Genomic DNA, 26,017 nt, shown 5'->3' on the forward strand with positions numbered 1-26,017 from the left:
TAGCAGTTTATCTGTTTTTTTAGACACTGCACCTATGTAAAAGATTATTTTTCCATAATTACTGTAAAAGCCTTCCACAACCCAACATTTGAAGTATTGCATCCTATTTCCAAGTGTAATGACCCTCAAAATCCAAGATTGATTTTGGCTTTATTCTGATCAATACTAATCTCCAAGATATATTTGACTTTGGACTGACCTAAACAAAAAGGTCACTATCTGTGTATTAGTCAATCTCCAAAACATTTATTAAATTAATTTCAGAGACCACAAAAGGTATATTGTTACAACTGTTTCTATCTGGGATTTCTATCCATCATCCTCAGTAAGATTTACATGAAACTGATAATCCACATAATCACATTGTCACTGCAGTGAATTTCTCAAAATGGCTTGATCTGCCCTCAATTATTTTAAGATTAATCTTTTTTGTATTTATCTATTTGGAGGAACACCACCATATTAAACATATTACTGGACTACTGGAATCCAGTCTTACACATGTTAAAGTCAATGGGAGAATACATCTCCCTTCAGTGACAAAACTGAACTCTTAATGACTCTTAATGGGGGAAATATAAAATACTTTAGGTGCCCCTGAAAGCAAAGCAGGAGAAGCCTTTTCAATCAAAGTACTTTGACCAGTGCATTTTAAAAAGAAAATTCACAACACCCAGAAACATATTTCTATAAATGCTCATTTTTTTAAAAATATAGATTTCTAACTAGCTTTTTTACCATACTGGCTAATTCCAAAGTAGGACTACAAAAACTATACCTGCACTAAGGCAGCAGATAACATAAGAACAAAATTGTTATTGACTGATCTGGGGTAGGCTTCTCCTCACTTTAATTTTCTTTCCTCAAACAAACAAACAAAAGCATCAATCTTAGAAAAACACAAAGAATAAAGATTAATAAATATAGACTATAATAAATATTTTTAAAATTAAAATTAGTAAATTCATTTAATGTCCCTTTTGTTCTTCTTATAAAATGTAATTTTGCCTCCCAAGGACATTACTAATTTCAATAGAACTATCTGCATTTCTGATAGATAGGACAATTAAATCTTAGCATAGTAAAGACCCAATGTAGTAAATTAATTGAGGCAGGAACCACGTGTTTATTTTCTCCTTCACACAATTTAACTTAAATTAAATAATTTTACAACCTAGCTGAAATTTTAAGCTAAAGTAATACTAAAGACTCCACGAAATTTCTGTCCAGAAGTATTATTAAAAACCAAGTACTTTTAAGTTACCAATGTATACTTTATTAGAGCTTATACACTTAGAATTTTCACCCAGCAGATGCATTTGCTTAAAAATTCAAATTTAAGCTTTCCACTGCCTCCAGAGCTGCAGACACTAAAAGACATAAGATTAGGCAGAATAAAGTGAATAGTAAGCAAAAGGGAGAAGTTACTTAAATAAAAATAAAACCAAAAGAGTGGACAGTAATCAAGACTAAGGATGCAAAAAGCCAGAGAGGAGGCAAATAATTTCATAAACATAACGACAAAAATCATCCAAGTTTCTCAACTGTGGCATAAATATGGCTCTCACAGCTATTTTCATTCCAGCCAGGGTGGACATGCCCCTATTTCAAACTCAGCTGATTAATGACTTTGGATTTCCACTTCCATACTGCTACCACCATCACTGTTCTTGGGCCAGGGAAGAGAGAAAGACTTTTTCTCCAGTTAGAATCTACTTAAGATTACTCATGTAAAGTATCTTTCTACTAAATAAAATTATATTAGAAGTAAACTCTTTTTTACCCAAACAGACAAGTGGTCCTAAAGTACACGGACTACCTAAGCACCCTCCGAGGGACAGAGTAGCAATCTCCCAAACTTTGACATCCTGACTTGAAGCAGGAAGGGTACAGCACATACTCTGCTATGCTTGCTAATGGATTCATCCAAAAGACATCTCTGAGGAACAAGAGAGCTAAGTAGAAGCCCATGCTATTATCAGAAATGTGAGTAGTTCCACCAGAGATGCTGGCATGCCACACAAAAGCAAAATTATGCTCTCTTATGCACAACAGAAAATGAGAGACAAAAAAGCCAACAAGATTCACCAGACTAACTTGTCTTTTATTTCAAAAATCTCACATTTTTAGCAGAATTTCAGCTCCACAAACTAGTACATTCATTTTCTTCACTGCCCTTGGTATGCGAGGGTGACAGAAGGATGCCAAAAAATGTTCACATTGCCCACTTTTTTATGTCCCTTTACAAAATGTCTCTCATTTTAAAACACTGAATATTATGTGTTTTCAGAAGAAATTTATAGGAGCATGTAAGGCCATTCAGAGAAAGAGCCAGATCTAAGCACAGGCTGAGGCGTGAGAGAGCAGAAGAGATTTATGTCCCACTTCAGACAACCCAGAGGGCTGCTGAAGCAAAGGCAAAAGAATCAAGAATAGAAAGGCAGGCTGCACACAATGCAGCTTTGGCCTGCTAAGGAGCAACAAGCAGCTTAAAGCTGACGCAGAAGAACAGACACCCAAGAGGGGCTGAACACTGGCAAGCACCAAAAAAGAATGAAGAGTTTCTGCAGCTTCATTATAAACAGCCTGAAAGAGAGCTGGACTGGCATGCTGCATGGCATGACATTTGAAACTTTGACAGAAGTTAAATGCAAACACTTCCTGGGCACATATAATCCCTTCTGGAAAAACAGTCTCCATCTCAAAACTTCTGCAGTACTTCCCAACCAACTCTCTGCTGCCACTGGGTACTTCACAACCCACGTGTTCCAACAGGAGGATGTTCTCCAAATTTCTCCAAGACAATTTTTTCAAGGATAGAACTCATTTGTTCTCCTGACAGAAATGTCCTTTACCAAAAGCTTCTGCTTCACTTCTGTTGATGCCCTCCTGAGTTTGCAGATGGAGTCCGTGTCCTACATAGCTTTCATTTCACTTGGTCAAACAAATCAGGACCTCTTTCATCTCCTTATGACCAGACCATCCCACTAGCCCTTTACAGCATCTGACCCAATTTCAGTTATTTCTTCTTGAAGATGAGTGATCAGAACACTTCCTCTCATCATAAATTGGTGTGAGTTTGTACCATTATTTTTATCAGATCTTTCAGAACCCTCTCTACACAGGCATCATAAGGTTAGAACTTACTTTTCCCACTGCTACTTTACATTGACAATCCAGGTGAATATTTCCTTTATTTCTCCCTCAGGTTTCTATCACAGAACAAATCTTATATATGTTATATATTCATATATGAATATGAGGACTAATGAATTATTTACAACACCACTCAAAAATCTCAACTTCAGCAACTTGGATATTAATGTCTTTGCCAAATGTACAACAGAGGAGATAAGGACAACTGTGCAAAGAGAGACTTGGTTTTCATCCATAAATTTCGAGAAAGCTACTATATATCCACACACCACCAGTCAACCATATGAAAGTTAAAGTGGATACTCATATATTACAAAAGTAATTTTCTACTTGTAACATGCAAATTAGTTCCAAGTGGTCTAATACACACAATTAAGAAAAACTGGCCTGCTGAAACCAAAATTTAAATGGCAAATTGACTCTACTGTAAAATTGCCCATGGTCTGTGAATCAAAATAAATGTGAGAACCACTTCTTATATTATTTGGGTACCTTCCTTATATATGGTAATTTGAGTTGAGGGTACAGTTCTGACATGCATTCTATGCTTATAATAAACTAACAGCTCAAAGAAGATATTAAATATATTTAGCTCATGAATAGTTTTGCTTCTGAAAGAAAAACTTTTACATCAGCACAATCCATCACAGCAGACTGAAACCTGTGAGCTCTGTGAGTATTAGCATTCTAGCTCACCTTTTCCTGCACTTCTTTCACACGACATTTAATCCTGGTTTCAACCTCTGTCAAGTAAAAGTCTCAGGCACATAAGAAAGTAAATGAAGAAGCAAGTTTTTTTTTCAAATTATTCAAGTAAGAAATTTTAGGATAACTTTTATATTATCTACACATTTTCTTGTCAGTCTAATGAAATAGAGCTGGAGAAGGTAGACTGCTATGGATAAAAATCAATTTAATGCAGTTTTTCAGCTGTTCAAACAAAAACTAAAATTATTTTCCTGATTACATTTGGGATATTGATTAATTATTAAGTGTGACAAACCAATGACTTACACCTTTTAAATTTAAAGCTGTCAGGAAGACATAAAGGAAAAGGTATTTCACCCTATACATGTTGACCTAAGGAATTACAATGAATGGAAAGCAAGGGATTTTACTACTTCAACTGAATTCTTCAATTCAATAAAAATTTCAGTATCAAGTATAATCTAGTCATTAAAGTTATCTCTTTCTCTACTGTCCACATTAAAGTTTCAGTAGGATCCAAATAAAAACTTTGTTGTTCTCTTGTGGATTTGGATGGAGGGCCTAAGTGCAGCAATCCCAGATCCCTCCCCCCAGCTCTTATGGCCAGCTGTGGCAGACACACTGCATATGATTGCTGTATTACGTGATACACTGGTGTGATATATAGCCTATAGAAGTACTATGTCAGAGTATTATCACTTTGTCAGCCTCCCACTACTCCCCCTTGTCATAAAATGCACAATGTGGGAAGATAAATGTGGAATCCAAGTGCCTAACCACAGCTGGAATTTCTGGTATTTTGTACTGCCCAGGATAACGAATTATAAAACACCAGCAATAATGTGGCAGTTGCAAAAGATGCTCTAAATTCCATCGTTTACAAAGGCAAGCCCCTGACAATATTAAAACTTAATCTGTTCCAAGCAGACAATGTAGCAATGAATTAGAGCCCATACCATCTCACCAGAAAGCTTGCATTACTCCAGAGTAGTGCCACAAAACCAATGAAACATCTGATAACTTTAAAAAAAGAAACATCTCTACAGTTGTTCTGAATCTCAAGCCAGAACAGGTCTCACAGAATTTAGCAGTCACATAGATCTAGATTTTTTAAAGCAAGTCTTAAATTATTGTCTATTATTATATCCATGGCCTTAAGAGAAAGTGAGTAGCTCCAAAATAAAGCCAACAGCATAGGTGAAACAGGAACAAGTCATGGACAACTTGTACCTACGAAAATCACCTGCTCCCAAAGCACAGCATGATGTTTTCAAGCAGCTTTCATAACATTTGTCCCTCACTGTCTTCCAGATGCTCTCAAAGAGACCTCCTAGAAAAAAATGGGGTTTTTAATATAGTCTTTGGAAATGAGAACTAAAGTCAGGAAAGGACAGGATAGGTCCAGTGACCTACACATAAGCAGGACATTGTTACAATATTTTATCTTATACACATTAAAACTGAGGGACCTGATCCTTTGGTTTTTAGAAAGCGGACATTTTAATGAAGTAGAAGGTTGTTAAATCAACTTTCTTCAGTACAGCTTCTCTGAGCTTAGTGCTGATTTATAAATTGTTAAGTGCAGCCACATCAGAAATTTCACTCCGAATTAAGCCTCCCAATCTCAGTGTTAGATATTAAATAGTTCATACAACGTAGAAAGCCACATCCAGAACCCAGAACCACTTTTCTAGTGTTTCCATAACAAAGATTTACGTTTCACTTAGGCTGTTATTAAAATGAAACATCAGTGGCTTGAATTTAACTTTATACCAACAGCCTTTACTACAAGAGTTATTTTCTTTTTTAATTAAACCTTGTTCTTTACATTCCTTTTGGTTCCTTAAGAGAGCTCCAGAAGTCGTCTAACCGTATGCGGTATAAGACTGTCCCCGTGCCCTCTGGTCTCTTTTCAGATGCCTCTCCGCTGCTCTTGCAACATCAGCTCCGTGGATGTTCCCGTTACCAAAGGCAGCCTGAGCACGTCAGTACCAGCACTGAGCGCTCCCAGGCACGGAGCGGAACTTTCTGCGCCTGTTTAAAGGGCGCAACTACAGCCCTGCTTCCGCAACACGCGCAAATCAACCTGGCAAACGAGATTTTTTTCCTTAAAATTGCATTAAATTAAATTATTTGCTTTCAGGAGGCAGCCTGACAGCTTCAGTCCCGGGCCAAAGACTGCTCACGGCGCGCTGGGTAAACCCTCTCTGACAGCTCCTTTACTTTTTATAGCCACGGCTTCACGTCATGCCTTTTCGCTTTGCCTCCCCACCAAGAGTGTATCCACAGCCAAGCGGCCGCTCTGAAAGTGCTAAACTCTGCGTGACACCTACAAGAACCCCGAGCACACAGTTTTCCCAGCCGTCCTTCTCAACTCCCCGTCGGGAACAGCCGCACCGCTGCCAGAAGGCGGCAATTCCCGGGCGCTCGCAGCCGGGGCAGGGGCAGCGCGGCGAAGGTCCCGCTGTGACCGAGCCGAGCGGCGGGGAGAGGGCGAGCGGAGGGCGCAGGTGAGAGCCCGGCTCCGCAACCATCCGCAAGCAGCTCCCCGCCCCATCCCCGCGGCGGCTCCGCGCCCCCTTCGCGCAGGGCGAGCCCAGGGAGGGCAGACGCTGTCCCGGCGCGGGAGGACGCCGCACCCCGGCTGCCGTGAGCGCCCGCCCGCCCCTCGCACTCACCGCCCCTCGCCGCTCCGCTGCCCGCGCCGGGACGAGCGGCGGCACCTCCCTCCCTCCTTCCCACCCTCCCTCCTGCGGCGGGGCGGAGGCTCCGCGCCCACACCGCCTTCCGCGGGCCTCCTCCCGCCCCCCGGCATCACGCGGCCGCCCCTCCCCGGGAGCCAGCGGCTCCATCCGCAATGCAGCTGCGGCCGCGCTCTGCTCCTTCTCCCGTCTCTCCTCCTCCGCCCGGGCCGGTGCCCCCTCGGGTGCTGGGTTACCAGCTGCGGGCACCGCGCCCGCTCCCGCGGAGCTCCTGTGCCCCGGCAGGGTGAGACACGGAGGAGAGACAGGAGAGGGCGAAACAAGAGAACAAGAGAAGAGAGAGGGGAAAACACACACACACACACACAAAATAAATAAACAAATAAATAAATAAAGGCGGTGGGGGGTGAAAAAAGGGTGGAAAGGATGTTAAAGGGTGTTATTTCCAAACAGACTTTTGCGAGTTTTTTCTAGCCCCCACAAACCTATTGCTGCGGCGGACCCCTGGGACCAGCCGAGATTAATTGCTCTGCGTTATGAAGAAAATGATAGATGACATTAATCAGGGAAGTTGTAAGTCATCCACGTTTGTAGATGGAATTTGGAGATTAGCTGGGACAGATGGCAGGCAAACACTGCGCTCTCTAGGTCTGGCGTAAATCATCAATGTCTGGAATTATTAAACAGCCAATGACAGAACCTCATACATTTTCCAGAAGAGAAGTGTATCCTAGAAAGACGAATATTCACTTCATATCATGAAAAGCTTTCCCAATCACTGCTCCGTTTCTCTTTCTAACTAATTGAAATATTTTGTTTTTCCTTCCTGGATGCCAGAAACTTCAAGCCCAGAAAATAAACCAGACTTTTCACATTTCTCGTCCTTCAGGACGCGGATGAGAAGCAAAGCCAGGCAAACGAGCACACAAATCGCTGCTTTAATGCCCTTTCTGAAATAAACAGAAAAAGTTGCAAGTTAATAGGCTTGTCCTGATATCTCCAGTAGATTTGTCTTTATTTGCAGTAACTACTGCAGCAAAATATTTTTTATTTAGGTTTTATTTTTCTTCAGGCACTTTGAGGAAGGGAGTGAATCGATGCAACTTTTATTCATAAGTCCTAAAGGAACATTAGACATACTGTGTAATCTAAATAGTCCAAGTGGAGAGGAGAACTTTCTCTATTTGTCTCCCCTAATTTATTTTTTTTCACATAGCAAAAATGAGTTATGGAATGATCAACTTCAGTAAATCTTTCATGGTATCATATTGATTGATATGTCAAATGCTTGTCTAAATATAAGCTTGGCCCCAATATCTGTGACTGAGTAATTGTAAGCTTGATTGCATGTCCTTCAATAATGTGATCAATCTACAGCAACATTCAGAATTTTATAGAAACCTGCTCTATAAATCCAATAATAGCATCTGTTCTGTCACATTAGCAGGATCACTGTTCAAAACACTGAGTTGTTTAAAGGATATCCAGATGTTAACTCTTTACATGTAAACTAAATGTTCACCAGGCTTACCAGTTTCATATCCATTATTAAAAGCTTCTTTCAGAAAAATTTTTGTTATTTTTATTAGATTTGGGAAAATCAATGTATAAAATGTCAAACGTGTCTTCTTTAAAAATAAGCATTTGGATTTTTTGAGTGTTCTACCCTGAATCATCTTTAAAATGCATCAGTATGTGATGTAGAAACATCCTTGCACACAAGTATTGCCTTTTCTAACATTGCTGCAAACTCTAAAGGAAAATCAGGTTTAAGTTGTTTAATTTCTAAATCACAAGAGAAAAGCTAACACTTCAAGTGGACAATCACATCATTGCTATGACTTAGAAATATCACTGTCTACAGTCAGCAATATAATTAAACAATATAAGTTAGGTTGATAGGAGATGATCTAGTTCAACTCCCTCCTCAAGGCAGTACAACTTCAAAGCTAGATCAGCTTCCTTAGCACCTTGTCCAGCCTAGGTTCAAAAATGCCCAGGAATGGAGATTCCAACTTTTCTAGAAAACTTGTTCAATTTTGACTATTGCTTATTTTAGGGAATGCTTTTGTTTTCCTAGCAAGAATTTCTCTTGATGCAGCTGGGATTTGTTGCCTCTCATCCTTTCTTGGGGGCACCTGAGAAGTGTGGTTCTGTGTCCCCTGTAAGCACTCCCTCAGTAGTTGAAGATGGCAATTACATCCTCCACCTTAGCCTGATTTTCTTCAGACCTCTCAGAAATATTATTAACCTTTCACAAATTCAATACTCTTTCCTTATTTCTTTTTTAATAAATTACACAAAATTTAATATTATAGGGCAAAACTCTTATTTTTGGGATTCTTTTTTCCCTTATCTCTCAGGCTATGAAAAATGGATAGTCAAAATGACTCATCCCTCTTCTAAATGGGATACTCATGACAAATCCTACAAAAATCAGCATGGTCAAAGTAAAACTTCATCCTAAGTTCCTATTCCTATTTGAAAGATAAAGGTCAAAATTATTTCTATCCCATTTGGCCATACAAGTTGGTCATATGGTAATTTATGGCACTGCCTTCGGAGCTTCAGACTGAGTTTCCCAAGCCTTACCTAAAGAAATGTTTAATACCAAATATTAGGATTTTGCTCTGACCATAATGACTTTCACTTGAGATGAAGTTTCTTAGCTATATTTGAAAACTTATAATATTTTTATGCATGTGGCCTGTGCAAAGCCACAGGGGCTTGTTCTGAGATAGGCCATGAACTGAAGCTGTCAGGGGCAGTAGTGCAGAGAGAGGCTGAGAAAAGGAACAGGCAAAAAGGGTAGCCTAACCTTTTCCCTTTCATTCACAAAAGCTCTGGTTTGTCCTCCATCTCAGCAAAAGAGAAAACTAGGATTCCTACTCATTGTATTCATCTTAAACTATTTGACACATTTACCAGTATGCTCCTTAACACTATTTGTATTTTAACTTATTTTCTATTCTACCACTACATATATTATGCACTCTTTCTCTATATATACACATATATATATTTATATTATAAAAAATAAATATAAGATAAATAATCTTAAGCGTCTCATGGATACAGACATTCTTGTTTATAAGAATCCTTGTTTCAAGCTAGAAACAAGCATGCAACTATAATGAAATGTAGCATTCTATTAGGATGCAGAATCACCAGAACCATCACATTCTAAACAATATATCTGCCTTGCAAGGTGTGCTCATAATTTGTTTTGTGAGGTTTTTTTTCAGAACCTTCAGAGCAAGCCAAGGATGAGAACTGAAAAGAAATTGGGTCTCACAGAACTGAATTGTTCTGTGAGACTAAAGAAATACCTTCTTAAATCTGTTAAGAACTTCTGGAATGTTTCAAAAATTTTGTAATCATGCAAAAAATAAGTGGTGAAAAAAATCATCCCTAAGAGGATGATTGATAACAGAAAATGCATGTTCAAAGTCAAGGAACTAAACCATCCAACAAACTGAAGTGCAGTATGGAAACTCTTGCCTCTGTTTAGCAAAGCTGTGATAAATTGACTGAGTTATCACTAATTTACATATCCTATGCCTTATGTGACATCAATTAGGTGTTCCAGTGGGCAGAAGTCTACTCAGGAAATCATCATCACAGCAGACCCTAACTGGCATTCCTGTTCAGTCTAGAAAGCTTTCATTTTCTAGCACCATGTGGACACAGACAACATGCACAACTACACCCCTGATTACAGGGAAGCATTCAGGCAAAACAATGGTGAAGCACAGACAGAGTTACATTGTCCCTGCCTAACATGCAGCCCCGCACTTGCCTGCTCTTTTCCTAACCATTGTCTTCTAGCTTTATCTTAAAATAAATAAAAGTTATTACTGAATAAATAATTCAGTAATAGTTTTTCCCTTCCTCTATATGAAACATTATCCCCAGCATAAAATCAAATACCTGGTAGTTTCTTTTTTTATTCAGAGACTATGCCATACAAGTGCAAGCAATTGGGCAGTTTGAAGGCATTCCCTTGGTATTTTGGCCACATGTCCTACAGCAGAAGACACATGAAATAATGCTTATTTTTCCATCTATTTATGGATGCCTCTGGTTTTGCCTCAGAAACAAAATGTCTTTTGTCATGTCTGAAATATACAAATTGGAAAACCTTCCATCTCTTAGTTTTCCTAACAAATTAGGAATTTCTCTGATGGAGAATTTTCTTTTCCTAGGATGTCATTTGAATGGTTAGCAGCACATTTTATCTACTAGAAATAATTACAAAAAATATACTTGAATGAAAACAGACATTGGACATTTCTGTTCAAATCCATTTTTCTGTGTGTTCCCTAAAAACTGAATACTTGAAAGTGCTGGAATAAAAATTGTTCATTGAGGAAAGTCCTGCCATGCCATAAAGACTTCCCTTAGGAGAACTGATATTTGAATCAGATATTAAGAAAGATCAGAGCAATAAATATTTTCAGATGTCAGGAGTAAGAAATATGGAAAGCTTTGTAGGTACAGGAGGAAAAACTGGAGACATCTGGCAGGAAATGGGGAAAGAAGGTCTAGAAATCATATTGCTGGGCAATATCAAAGGTCAACAGCAATGGTGGGCACAAAGGGGCTGCTAGGAGCTGCAAATGACATTTATGTAACTGTAGGAAGAAAATGTTTCAGAACAGAACTAGATAATATTTAAATTTTCTTAATATCCATGGGGATTTACCTTCTGAGGTAAATTTATTTTGCTTAAGGCCTGACAGCCTTGCTGCTGCAAGCTTTATGCAACAAGCAGTGAAAATTTTATTCATATCAATGAATAAAATGGTTCTATAGGTTAATAGAACCATTCCAACACTGACACTTTAAGAAATTGAAAGAGGAAATAAAGTGAGGAGCATCCACTTCAATTTGTGTCTGTGATCCTCTGTGCTTGCCATGCCAATAAGCACATTTGGTCTCTTGAAGGAAATCTTATTATCATACTATGTCTCTCAGCAATGTATTTTGAGTACATTCCCAAGAACAGGACGGGATGGCACACAGCTGCTGCAGGAGACTCATAGGAATGTCAATTATCAGCCGTGAGATGGGGCAGCTCAAAGTCTACCCTACCTCTACTGTTAGAGAAATGTTATTAATTTCATGAAGATTTCAATGTACTTTTTTCAAAGGGATATATATCCCTGATCATCTATATTCCACAAGGGGGAGAAAATAGATGGTTTCATCCCAAATTAATGTCAATATTTTAACTCACTTCTCCCTTGCTTTATGCTGAAGGTACAAGAAGAGGGGAGAACATTCTGATCCTGGATTCACATTCCTGGAACACACTGCACTGGACTTCCTGCTCTTCTTTCACAATTACTTACATCTAACTGAAGGTCCATTATTCACTGTACATTCAATATATACCAAACAAAAGCATGTCACCTTTAGCATTATAAAACCTGACAAGAACCTTTATCGCACAACTTTATTACATATAGAATGCCTGTATAAAACACCATCTGTATATCACCTTTATTTAATAATAATGAACCTTCTTAACATTAGTTAACTATTAAATAGAGAAGCATTTTTTGCCATTGGTATTAAACTGACAAAGGATAATTTACTGAAACATTCTCTTTTCTTTGCTCATTTTTTTTTCAGTACAGTTTGGAGACTACAGAAACTCCAGGGAGCTGGCAATTTGAAAAATAAAGGTCAGTTTCTGTTAACGAAAGCAGAATATACATAGAAGGAAAAAATTTACATGAAAAGCTGGTCCTCTGTGAACTAATTGCTCATTACTCTCATCATCCCTTAGGAAAGATGTGGATAATCCTATTTCAAGACATATAGCATAAGTGAAATTTTGACAGAATGAACAAGGCTTGAATCTACTACAAAGGGCCACATATCAAAGGCAGAAAGGACACAATTCATAGCTAAGTCAGGAGCAGTAAAAATCCAGTCTCGTTGCAGCAGACTGTGTAAAATTTTCCCAAATGTGCCTATAGCTAAAAATGTATCCCCAACAGCATCCCTAAGTGTCCTGGCAAAAATAATCAGTTCATCAATAAGAAGAAAGGTAACATCACTCAGTGAGCCCTTCCAATGGACTGCTTTCCTTTCAAGGGAATCCACTTATTATAGCTACATGGAGTAAGATCGTGCTATTTGGCCCTAGATGTGGTGAGAAAAGTTCATGTAGGATTCAATTTCTTTCAATTTTAAACCATAAAGATGAACTGGGGTTTTTTTTCCAAATGGAGTAAATACCTGATGCCTGTGAAGATGCTTTACAAGTAGCATGCTTTACATAAAAATTTATTGCATCTGGTCTGACAGCATAAATGTTTATGGGTTAAAAGCAGGTCCCAAGTCATCCTATCATGAAGACATCTGAACTGATCATTACCACTAAAAGTGGTCATTTTTTAATGCACTACAATATAAACAACAACATTTTCAATTTTAAACTTCATATATCCTCTCCTCTGTTGGGTTGCTAAAGAATGGCCAAGTGCAGACCACACCTCATTGTGATTTTGGCTCAGAAAAATGGCTCAATATTCCAAGGAACACAATCAAGAGATGGTGTCTGTCAAATAGGAATTATTTTCCACAGCGAGTTTTCCATTTGAACTTTATTATCAATTTTACTGTGATAATACTTTTTTTGTGCAAAACATGACAATTTTCTAGTAGACTGCAATATTGCATACCATACAGAAATACTAATTTTGTCATTTTTCAATAGAGCATTATTCCAGCACCTCAGAAAATATTTTATTTTGTCTAAGCTGACTTGATCTGTGATATAGCATAAACTGTCATGGTATAGAATGGTCCATATAAGATTATTTTAGAAATGTGGATTTGGAGTATTTAGCACGTTTTTTAGGCAATGTAGAATATAAAAACATCCTGTGCAGTAGTCTTCAAAGACATTTTACTGACATACAGAGTGCTGTCATGCTTTAAACTAGTATCACAGAGGCATTACCAGAAAAAGATAAATCATAATAAATACTGCCTAGCAGAAATGGTTGCAGAGCTATGTTTGTATCTTCTAAAATCCCTTGGGAGAAATAATAACTGTGCATGTCTATTCTTATGACTGGGTCTTCTGAAACCTTAGGGAATTTTCCTTTCCTGACTATAGAAATATTTGGGGGTTGATGGTTTGGTTTTGGTTTTTTTTCCCTTTTTGTTTGCTTTTTGGTTTATTTTCAGATTTTATTCGGATCAGTTGGGTTGGTTTTTTTGTTTTTAAATGAGGCAATAAGGTCACAGCATGTAATGAAAGGATAGCTGTAGCTAAGAGAAAAGGCAGGAATAACTCATCTGCCTTATCCTACACAAAATGCTGCTCTCAAGCGCTACAAATGAAATCATTAGGATTATCTAAAATGGAGTAAAATTGTCAAAAAATAATTTATAAAACATAAGTAAATAATAGACAGCCTCCCATCCTTGAGGTTCAAAGCAAAGTTTCCTGTTGATTTCATGAGGATTTGATTTCTTTGCTGCCATGTCTGATATGCCCTGAGATTGGCTCAGTAGGTCAGAGCATAGTGCTGATGATACCAAGGTTCTGGGCTCAATCCCCATATGCATCATTCATTTAAGGACTCAATGATCCTTGTGGGTCCTTTCTGACCCAGAATATTCTGTGATCCTTTTGTTTGCTCCACCAATTCTAGACCAAAATCTGGCTGTACTCTCACCTGTCATCCCAGGCTTGGTTCTAGTCACTTCAGTCAGCTCATGTATATAAATAAATATTTGCATATTTGAAAGCCAGAAATATTGCTGATAAGCCACACAGATGTTTATAACTTAATTTCATAAAAAATCAGAAATTTAATTTCTCAGCTGCAAACTTTACATTGAGAAATTTAATGATTGTCCAGTGTAAGGCTGGAGACTTTAGAAGCTAGAGTTTGGGGTTTATGGTAGTGTTGGTGTTTTCTAGACAATAAAAAAAAATAAAACTGAAACCTGAACTCAAAAGGCTGCAAGACTCTAGGTTGGATGGGACTTGGGACAAGCCTTGCTTTCTCCACCACTTCTAACCTACCCAACACTGAACACCCACACAAGAAAAATGGAGGGGAGAGGGGAAGGGAGGATGAGGAAGAGGAAGCAGAATCAAAGCAGAAAATTGTCTCTGTACCCGAGAGCTTCTGGGATTTAGGACTTCAGTTACAGGATTTTATTTTTCTTCCACTGGACAGATATCACCTACTGAAAAGACTGATAATCCAAATCAGAAGCATCTTTATGGGCTCTGAGGTACGCAGAAAGTTATGTCATTGTTTCTTATAATATTTTTTGTATAAAATGAAAGCACTATTGGCCATTATAGATTCTAAATAAAATAATTCAAAACTTTTATCCGCCTTTGATGTAGTTTAAAGTTATGAGCATGGCATTGGCTAGAAAGTAACAACAATATTCAACTTTATATGTTGTTTTTTCTTATTTTTCTCTTCTTAGATTTACCTCAGAGCTTATGAAGTTGTTTATGAATGTAGATAAAACTCATATCAACCCCACAAAGCAGAAAAAATCCTCAGGTGACAGTAAGAGAGAAACATTAAATGGCATCTCTGTAATCCCATCTTCTACTTCACAAAGCATAGTTCATTATATTTTAGGCTGAATGTATTTTTAAAAGCCCCCAGGGCTATGTAGCTCTAAAGTAATTGTCCTAACACAATCTGGAGAGAAGGCAAAAGAAATGCTCAGGAATCAAGTTTAAGTCCTATTTTCTAAAAGCACTTATAATGTCTAGCTGAAAACACATTGAAAAAAACCCTTCTGAAAATGAGAAAATTATTGCAATCTGTCTAGGAAATGGTTTGAATTTCCAGAGAACTATCTGGCCTGATCAAAGGCTGCTGTTCCCCGTCCCCTTCCTTGTTCTATAGCTGCACAGTCAAGAGTGTGCTTCACAAAAGCTTCACAAAGCCCCTAGTGGCACTAATGATGCTATCGCTCCTTTTTGCAGAGCTGTCATTTCTCCCAATTATCATTTATATTGGGTTCTGCTGCTTTCTGATATTAATATTACCACATATTATACTTTAATTGTTAGGCAGCACTACACGATGCTTATTCATAAGAGAATTTCATCCCCCTTGACTTGTCTGAAGCCTTGAAATGCTGATGATGTCTTTTAAGATGGTCTCTGCTTAATCTCATTACCAGGGGAAGAGTTAGCTGTTCACAAAACCTTTAATTTCATATACACAATTGTCCATTGTTTGAGAAAAATGGATAATTGAGCATCCAATTAGTGAATACCTGCTTGCACATACAATTAACCAATTTGCAAGATTAACTAGCTTGCAAAATGGAAGTCCCTTTCATAGGTTACTCCCTTTGATCTCTTAGGCTTCAAGTTATTTTCCTTTTCCAGAAAAAATGTAGGAAGGGAATTATGCAGGTTTAGGTTGGAGTAGAGATAGTTTTCTTCACAATATCTGGTATGAGGTTCTATTTTGGATTTGTGTTGCAAAGTGTTGGTAATCCAGGGATGTTTTAGTTCTTGCTGAGCAGAGACAAAGCCTCTTCTGCTCCTCACCCCACCAGCAAGGAGTCTGGCAGTGTACAAGAAGCTGGGAGGGGGCACAGCTGGGACAGCTGACCCCAGCTGACCCAAGGGATATTCCTCACCATATGGTATCATACTTGGCATATAATAGGGGGGAAGAAGAAGGAAGTGAGGGATGATCATAGTGATGGCATTCATCTTGACAAATAAACAATTACGTGTGATGGAGATGGACGTCAGCAAAATCTTCCCCTTAAAAAACCAAAACCAAAAGAAACTCCCCCCAAAGAAACAAAAAAACCCAAAAAACAAAAAGGAACCACAAACAAGCAAAAAAGGAACAAACAAAAAATCCTCCAAAGCAAAACAAACCAAAAGAGAGAGAAATGGAACCTGGTACGACACAGCCGTTTTGCCTTTCTAATACAGAGGTTTAATTGAAATTAGAAAATATACTTAGCTTTGAGGGACTTCTATGAGATCCTAGAGTCCTCAAAAAATCTTTCTAGTTTAGACTTTCTTAAGCCTTTGTAATGACTGGGTTCCTTATATCATTACAATGATTTTATTATTTCCCCTGCCCAGAAGAAGTGGGAAGCATCTATTATATTTCATCATTTTAAAAGTATAATGGAAACAGTATGCACATTTCTGGAACAAATTGTTGTTTTAAGTAAATTTTGTTTATGAAGAGAGGTGAAGGGACAGAAGCTATCTGTGTTAATTAGCATGAAACAGAAACAGAGTTTCCCATAACTTTAGGCAGCACTACGATTCGCTCATTTTACTAATACAAACCTGTTCAGTTCTAATTCTGTGTTCTACAGAGATGAATTTGCTGATTACATTTGATTCACCTGTGAAAAACCAAGAAAAATAAGTCCGCTGATAGATAGCATTGCATCCTGAGGAATCTTCTGAGTTTCTAGAACTACTTTTTTTTGTGAAACTTAATTCTGCCTTTATTTTCTGGTTTGCAGAACTGCAAGTTACCTGAAGCAATTTCCCAAATAGCTATTTTTCAATAATGCTGCTTAAAATAGCAGCTTTTAATATATATATATATATATATATATATATATATGTATGTATATATGAAGACATACTTTGATTTAGTTCTATGTGGTGTGTTTACTTAAAAAATAAATTAAAAGAACATCTGCAAACTAAGCATTTGAGATTCCTAGCACCAAAGACTATTCTGTCCCTTAAAAACAAAACCAAAGGGATTCCATCGTTCTTAAGAAACAGCCTTAAGGAGATATAAACAGTAGAAAGTGCCAAGCAGTCATTTTTACTAGAGTCACCCTTTAGCCATGAGCAAACATATTTTTTATGAAGACAACCTGCATTGCATCTTCTAAGGACCAAAAAAGAAATTAGTAGCTTTAGTATATCAAAGATGCTGCTATCTATGCCCTCCATTCATATACACCTCTTAGCAAAAGCCTTTTCATAGCCTAGAAACCAGTTTCGGTCACTTCATCCTCTGTTTTCATTGCCACTGAATTTTAGCAAATTTTAACAGTGAGCTCCTAAGTCCTGGAATCTTAATGGTGACCACATAATGGACAGTATGCCAGCGCACCAGCTTTCACCTGGCTTTCTAAACTTTACCTCCAGCTGCTATTCAGCTCAACCATTTTGTTGTTACATAAAACTATAGTTTATATGATAAACTGCAAGTAGAAAATTGTTGCTGGTGTAAAACTTTGAAAGCCTAATTATTTACAAGGAAAAAAAAAATATGGTTTGATATAGCATTTCAATGACCAAACTAATAAGTATAAAAATCTAATTCACCAGTCTTAAGAATCTCACAGAGTGCCCCTGAAGTTTGTAGGCATTTCCTCTAATTGCCCATAAGACAGTTATGTGTTATTTCCATGTTGGGGTTCTCAAAATTCCATCCCGTTCTGCTGCTTTAATCATAAATAAGATTTACTTGTTAAAAAAATGAAAATAGCAAAAAAGACCTGGAAGATAGGCTCATTTATAAAACCAGTCCAAAGCCCTCTTGTTTAAACATTGAAATCTGTAAGTTAGTTCCACTGCAAAGGACAGTGCTCAAGTTATGAAGTCGATGGGACATGGTTACTACATGTCTTAAATTATTTTTTGATGTATTCAAATTCAATTTTCTGCAGAAAAAAAAAAAATAGCAGTTTTCTGAATAGCCCTCCTCTATTGTTTCCCACAACGTGGGGAGAATATGACCTTATCTGCACTGTTATGGGCATTACATCATGCAATATACTGCTCAAAAGACAGTCTATTTAGAAACTTTAATTCCTGGAAGTCAGGGAAAGTCAGTATTATATGGTTTTCTCAGAACCCTAACTCTGATGCAAGACAAAATTTAAATCATTTATAACTGTATCTTCAGTTCCCCTACAACTAACTTGTTCCTCCTTTTAAAGTCAAATCTTTGTGAAAAATATTGTAGATATGTGCTACTGTCATTGGAATTCCTACATTGGCTAATGTAGATTATTCTGAGACAGTAGTGGTAAACCAGAAAAAAACAAAAAAATATTTTTTCATTACTGTGAAACTTTGCCTATGCTACATCACCTTTCCTTCCAGTGTCAGCTGTAGCCTTCTAGACCCCTGAGAGTAACAACTGCAAAATTAAAATACAGTTAAATAAACCACAGAAAATTTATCCTCTCATGGTAACACTGTGATTAAAGTATGCAATTGAGTTATAGAGGCTTAGACAGCATGAAATGAAAGCAGAAATACATCAAGAATCACTGTTTCATGCAGAAAAAAACCGTAAAACTGTGTAATGTTACACAGGGTAATATTTATCTGGGAATAGATGACAGAGGACTTTATGAGACAGAGCTATAAGGCATGAAGGATATAAAGTTCAATAAAAAAAGAATAAACTCAGCAATGCTTATAAAGAATAGATATACAAATATTAACCCCCAAAGAACTGACACACCTCCCATTTGTTATTTCAAAACCAAAGATTTTTCTCTTAAATACTGCAAACACCTAAGATGACTCAAAAAAAATAAATAACTTGATATTTAAATTTCTTTTGAATACTAGAACTAAATGTAATTTCCCATCTTCAAAGCTGAATATATTATCTGCACAATCTGCTTCATCTGTCAATTCATCTTTTAAGAGCACATTAATAGCTGTAATAAAACTCAAAAGAAAACACATTACAATAGATTTTACTTTTTTTTTTTTAAGAAACTCACCTAGTGATAACTGTTGAAACCTTCTTCTTGCTAAAATTTCCATCTATAGAGGTATGCATAACTACAAAATAATATCAAAAGAAAACACCATCTCCATCTGTGGGCTATTGTATCTAACTGCATCTCCAAACCATTCCAAACCCCTGAACTTCCTGCCTGTTCTGAGAGATGGGCTACCTTTTAACAAGTTACACCTAAAACTGGTGAAAATGAAAACAGGTCAAATCCTGTAAAAAATGTTGTTTAAAAAGGTGTTTTTCAAGTGTGATTGACTAAGTGACACTATCCAAATGCAAAAAGCATGTTTATAACAATTTGTATCATTGAGGTCTGAGGTCAGCTGGAACACTGTTTTGTAAAATGTTAAAAGTCTTTTTGATTTATGCCTAGCAGTCTATTTTTAAGTTTTCAAGATGGAAAGCGTCATCCTTGTTACCACATGTCTTTAATATCTCTAGAAGATGTATCATTTATTTTTAGTCAAGATATTCAGCAATTATTTTTTTTTCTTCTTGTTTTTCTTTTTGAACTACACCAAAAGATGTCATGGATGCACATTGTCTGTTTAAGACTAGTTTTAGTTTTCTTGAATGGTCTTTGTAAACTGAAAGCTGGGCTTTAACTATAGCTTTCAAAGGCATTTAATTGGAAGGTTGGTCATTACATACCATACATGTCTAGACAGGAAGGTGGCACTTGTTTATCCCTAAATGAGTCAGGCCCATTAGTTAGACTGCTGTTTACTGTGCAATCAAAGAAAAAAGAATAATTGAGTCACACAGAAATAAACTTCCATCTTTTTGAATCCCCAGCAGCAAGAAGTAATGGTGTCTCATTTAATCAACAGCTCATTCCTGCACTTACCTATATTAAATTATACATTCATTCATTCTTGTTACCCTCTCTGCAACAGTGTTGTATTAAATTACCTCCATATTTCTATTTATCTGGATCATTTTATGGTTGTAACATTTCTACCTCTTAAGAGATGGGGTAAGCAAATCCCATGCTGAAGGCTGCAAAGGAATTGCCATGGGGTGTCCCTCCCATTGCTTTGGTCAGCATCACACACTGAGGTAGACACATTCTTCCCTCGGCACCTCATCTGCCATTAGCTACAGCAGGTGACCAGATACATCATTTAGTAGGCATTTAAATACTTGAGATGCAGCATAATGTCCCTGTAGAACACGTTCTTGGGATAACTCCTGGAGGAACAAAAAGCTAACAAAAGCAAAAAACAAAACAAAACAAAAAAGAAAAAACCCCACAAAAACAAACAGAAGGGAACAGATTCTGTTTGACACTGTATGAAAAGTCAAATGCTGGACTCATCAAGACACATTTACTTTGTCTCTACTCTGGCACTACATATATATGCACTGTGATGAAGAAAACCAAATGGACATTCTGTTTATGCTCAGGCCACGTTAGCAGCACACTTTATATCTCTTCCAAACTAATTAGAGTTCTCATGTAAATGGGCTCAGTGAACACTGAGCTGGAGGCTGGAAGGAATAAGTCCAGTCCTATTGCTCTCAGAATTGTGGTCAGCCCAAAGTCAAGAAATCTTGTGCCTACTTTCCTTTCATAACCTCTTGACCACAATAACACGGTACTTTTTAATTCCTCCGTTTTATCCGTACGCAGCTCCTCACTGCCACCGGGAAGTACAGCACTGCTTACCATATGTCTGTTTGGATTACACTAAAGCATCTGTCAAGATACTTCTGTCTTTCTACACTTGTGTCATCACATCAGCATGCTGACTTGGGTTAATAAAGAATTATTTTAAATTTCTTCTGTTTCCTGGCTGTTTGGATTCCTAATCAGACACTGTAGCTCCTTTGTGGCTACTAAAACTCTAGAAAAAATGCATAGTTAGAGACAAGCGCCTGCTGCCAAAACAGTACTGGGTTGATTACAAAAGGAATGAGAATTTTTGGAGGGCTATGCAAACAGTTCATTGAGGAGAGTCTTGAAACTCAGAAAACTTCTGCTCTTCAGCTTTCCTAACATAGGATTTCTCTTGTTCGAGAGCTGTCTGGAAAAGTAGCCCCCCTCCAGCCCCCCCAGACTGTCTTATTTTCAGAACCCATAAGCTGGAGAATGCCCTCTTAAGCTCTGTGAAGGCCTTGATTAGTTCACAAGGTCACACAGCTCACCCATATGATTTATGATGTCAGGAGTTAACCTGACACTACTCAGATAATTTGCATAACTTGAATTATTTAGTTGGTTAAGACTAGTAACTAAAATTCCTTCTTTGTTTTGGGGCATTTGGTGACCTTTCTTTTTCAACAGGCTCTCATAAAAGATGATGCCTGGAAGTGGGAACCCATAATTTGCCTCACTTCAATCCTAATGTCCCAGAAGTTGCCTAAATGTTTTGAAACTGCTGTGACTGATGACAAGGAATTATAAATACATGCATTAATGACTGAAAGAACTCCGCCTTTTTTTATTTTTTTATTATATAAATCACCATCATTGCCAAAGCTACACTGGACCTTCTAATACCCGAGAAAAACTTTAAGATTTCTAGCAAAAAGGCTTAGGATTTGCAGCACATTGTAGCACTTCAATTGAGCTTATTAATTCAATCTCACTAGACTCATTCATTCAGTTATTATTAATTATGATGAAGTAGTGCACTAAAATGACTCTTCCCACATAATTACTCTTTCCAAAACACTCTCCTGAAAAACAGGTTCTTACTCCAGCAGCTAGATCCAAACAGCCTCCTGCCATTTGACAAAACCCAGGACAGACAACTGCTCTGCAAATTTACAGGAGTGATATAACTCTGCATGCTTGTCTGCAGTATTTGTAGCAGCTCATTTGCAAAGCAGGCCTGCAGTTGGACTTAAATCCAGAAATGCTTATTATAATTTTATTATCTTCTTGTATATAACCCAGAAAAAAGTAAAGAAATACTTTAGCCAGAAAATACTCAAAATAAGGGCAAAGTTCCCCTCTCCAAAAAAAAAATTAATATTTTTAGCACCAAGACCACTTTAATGTTTTTACTAACTTATACATATTTTTGAGAAAAAAAAATTCATCTATCTCTGCCTAGTGACTGCTGATGGTTTCTAGTAGTCATTTATCTGGTGTCATATACCACCCAGGATCTTCTCCAGTTCACCTTGCCTGTGGTAAGGGGTTCCCCTCTGGAGAAGCTGAGGGATGCTGCAGACACAGGATTGAGGAAAAGAACCCTGAGAGTGTTGAGCTGCATCTGCTTCTCTACCCTTCACCACTTCTCCACCAGCAGAGCCACAAGCCAGGACAGCACCTGTTGTGCCCAGTTCCTCTGGTCCTGGCTTGCTATCTCCTTCCAACTGAGCAATCCTGGGGCAGTGACTTCCTCTTGGCTTCCCATCCCTGCTCAGGAAAGGAGTGTGCCCCAGCCCACTCCTTGCTCAGGGTGCCAGTGTAGGAAGTCCCTTTGAAAGGAGTTCCCAGGAACTCCCTTCCTGTTGTAAGGAGCTGCCATCATAGCTGTATTATTATATTCAATGCTGTTGTGCCAGCAGCTGAAAAACGAAATGAAATCATCTAGGCCATTGTATTTGGCCAGGTCGAAAAGAAACACATTATATAAATAGTGCCAAGAAATTAGGAGGTTAATATTCTTTTTATTAATAACCTAAAATGTTAACGCAAATGAGGTTAGAAGTAATATTAAAAAAAATAAAGTTTGGCAGCATCCTTTAAAATAGGATATCATCTCACAGTCCTGCTGCAGGCCATCCTGTTGGAAAGCAGATTAGCAAAAATATCCCTTGATGGAGAGCTGCTTTATGGGTTTGAGACTGGTAATCCTAAAGCAAAAGTCTTGTTAGAGATCAGAAAGCAAGTTCTGAGGCTTTCATTATTTCATTCTGGCTTTTACAATTTTTAGATGCTTATTTATAATGTAAGTGGCCCAAGGAGAATTTTTTTTATTATTTTATTTTTTTGAGGTAAGCAGCCAGTAATGAATTAATTTCCCTCATGGCACTTTTGCAATACCATTTTCTTTCTTAACTGTTCCCTTTTCCTTTTGCTCACTTAAAAACCATTGCAGATGGAACTATATGCCTGTCTTCTGCAGCTTAAACCTTTGTTTGTGCACTAATGAATCTAACTAGGTGTCATAGCAGGCTCTAATGAGCATCACTCGCTTTCATTTAACTCTGCAGCTTGCCATTACACACTTTAGAAGATCTGTTGGTTTATTCATAGCAATCACTAGATATTCTTTTTCATTAAATAGATAGTATTTTTCCCTGTTGTGCCTTTCATTATTAAGGGAACTATGAAATGTTAATACTGGCCTCAAAACCCAGGCTAAAATAAAATGCCCCCAATCCGATTTGAAATGCAATCGCTTGTATTGTAAATGATCTTACAGATCTGAGCACAAACAGCTTGAATTTTTCTTCATTTATTTATGAAAGAATGAAAGAAAGAAAAATCAAGAAGGTGGCTCTCATGACCCACTTGTCAGATTTACCTTGTTAACTGAATTTCTTGTAGTTAATTTAAGCAGCAGGACTGCAATTATAAAAGCATCCATAAACAACTATTAAGAATTGTCATATTCCCACCCAGGTTCTTAGCTCAAATTGTAAATGCAGAAATGCTTACACTTTTCAGTTTAACTCTGAATCAGTTTTGAGAAGGTTTTTCCTTACAATCTGTTTTTGTAAGTGCTTGGCTCTGATAACAAGAATATTGCAGAGTACCCTACAGCAACCACATCTTTGACAATATGTCAAGTAGCTTCTATTGGACTTGACATCAAACTTTTTTTAAAAAAAAAATATTAAAAAATATATACTATCTATGTAACTTTAGGTTTATTAGAACTGTTTAGATCTGTTCTGATCAAACATATAATTGGCATTTAAATAAGCATCCTTCAGAAAAAAAAGGCGAACAGACCATTTTCCAGAATTTACAGAAGTGTCATTTTTCAGACTATTTTATCTCATATCAGCACCTGATTTAGGGTGCAGGCCGTAAATTAAGATAAATGAAGTCATTATTTGTATTTAAATTTCATTATTCTGTCACTTCACACACTGGAGATGATTCATTTAATTTGCTTGACAGTCATATCATCCTTGTATATAATCTGCCACAGATACTGTATCCCAAAACAGGTCCTAGAACATTAATGGACTTCAAATAATTTATGTTACTTCCTAAATCCTGCCAATAAACATTTGGCTAAGCAGTATTTTTGGTTCATTATGGTGCTTTAGTTCTACTGCATAGCCATGCTCTGAGTACAAAAAGAATCTTAAAAGCACGGGAAACATTTATTTTGTTCTGTAAGATTAGTGAATCTGAAGGGTAATAATGGAGAATATCTTCAGTCCTATTTAACAATTCCTAAAATAAATAATATAACAAATTCCTTATGTCTCTGAGTAGTAAGAGACATAATCTGTCATTTCTCTTCCAGCCATGTAGCCTTGATTTTTCCTCTTCTGTGCTTGTCTGGATGAATAAGAACATAAAGCATACTGAGTGTCAGTGCCCTTTAGACAACTAATTATAATATGCAACCCATGCCTTCTGCTGACTGGAACACACATAAGGATTCTGCTACACGAAGATGAATTGCTTAAGGAGAAAGAGCAATTCCTGAAGAAGGTGGGATTCCTAGTAAAGCATCTGTTGATATACTGGATAAACACAGACCTGAGGTATGTCACCAGTTTCTCACAGTGGAAATGATATATTAGGAAAGGCCATACTTAATGAAGAATTCAGTTCACAGCACTTTGAATATGAAATACAAGAATTCATCTCCACATTTATAAAACATCCAGAAATATTTTTCAAAACTTAATTCACACACTCAATCTGTGCATGCACGTGCACTACGGAACTACAGCTAGGTAGAACTTTGTAGAAGGCATTCCCCAGAAAGCTCACACTCTGTGCAGTTTTTTTTTAAAAAAAAATCAGCTGGTTTTTCATGTAGGTTAAATATTTGAAAATACAATAGGAGAAACACTCTCTCCAACTTGAGTTGGACATAATGGTTTTTCCTAATTCTTTTTTACATCAATATTTGATCTAAAATCACCTTTCAATCAGACCAGAGTTTCATAGAAGTTCATAATATTTATTTTTTATCATAAATGAAAATCATTTAGGTGGAAAAAGGCACCTTCTAACATGAGGTTTGACTGGCCTTTTGCCAACATTAGGTAAACATTGTTTGCCAGCATTAGGTAAAGTCAAGCCTTCACTTTACAGCCTCCTTTCCATTTTCTCTTCCTCTTTTTAAGCATGATTTCCTTTCTGTTCAGAAACTGTTAGCCTTTAAATTTAATATGTAATCAAAAATCCAATTTCAACTCAGAGCAACACACAAAGAAAAAGAATAAATTTGTTACAGACTAGGGAGAAATAGGAATGAAAATACACTTCAGTTGTGAAGCCTTGGTTATTTATATAGCCTTGCACAGACAATCTGTAATAAGACTGAGATCGAGCTGTGACACATCCAAGGCTGAAGAACCTAAGAAGTCTCTGAGTGTTTTTTTTCTTTTACCTGAAAAATTATTGAGAATTAGAAGGCAACTTGGCAATTTCTGTGGTTCCTTGTTGTTTACCATCATAGAGCACAGACTTGTTTCTTTGATATAAAATTGCTGTCAGAAGAACCCATTAATTCACTGAGTTTTCTATTA

The 26,017-nt window shown here is 37.3% G+C and overlaps 1 long non-coding RNA gene across 2 annotated transcripts in view; it reads right to left on the reverse strand.

Moving 5' to 3' along the window:
• Positions 1-6,592, reverse strand: part of LOC117243862 — a 46,847-nt gene extending 40,255 nt beyond the window's left edge. For both annotated transcript variants that reach the window (XR_004495788.1, XR_004495787.1), the window contains exon 1: positions 6,543-6,592. This is a non-coding gene — a long non-coding RNA (uncharacterized LOC117243862). The remainder of the gene's footprint in view (positions 1-6,542) is intronic.
• Positions 6,593-26,017: the final 19,425 nt, after the last annotated feature.

This window comes from Parus major, chromosome 2 (genome assembly GCF_001522545.3).
Source record: "Parus major isolate Abel chromosome 2, Parus_major1.1, whole genome shotgun sequence".
In the NCBI taxonomy this organism is placed as follows: Eukaryota; Metazoa; Chordata; class Aves; order Passeriformes; family Paridae; genus Parus; species Parus major.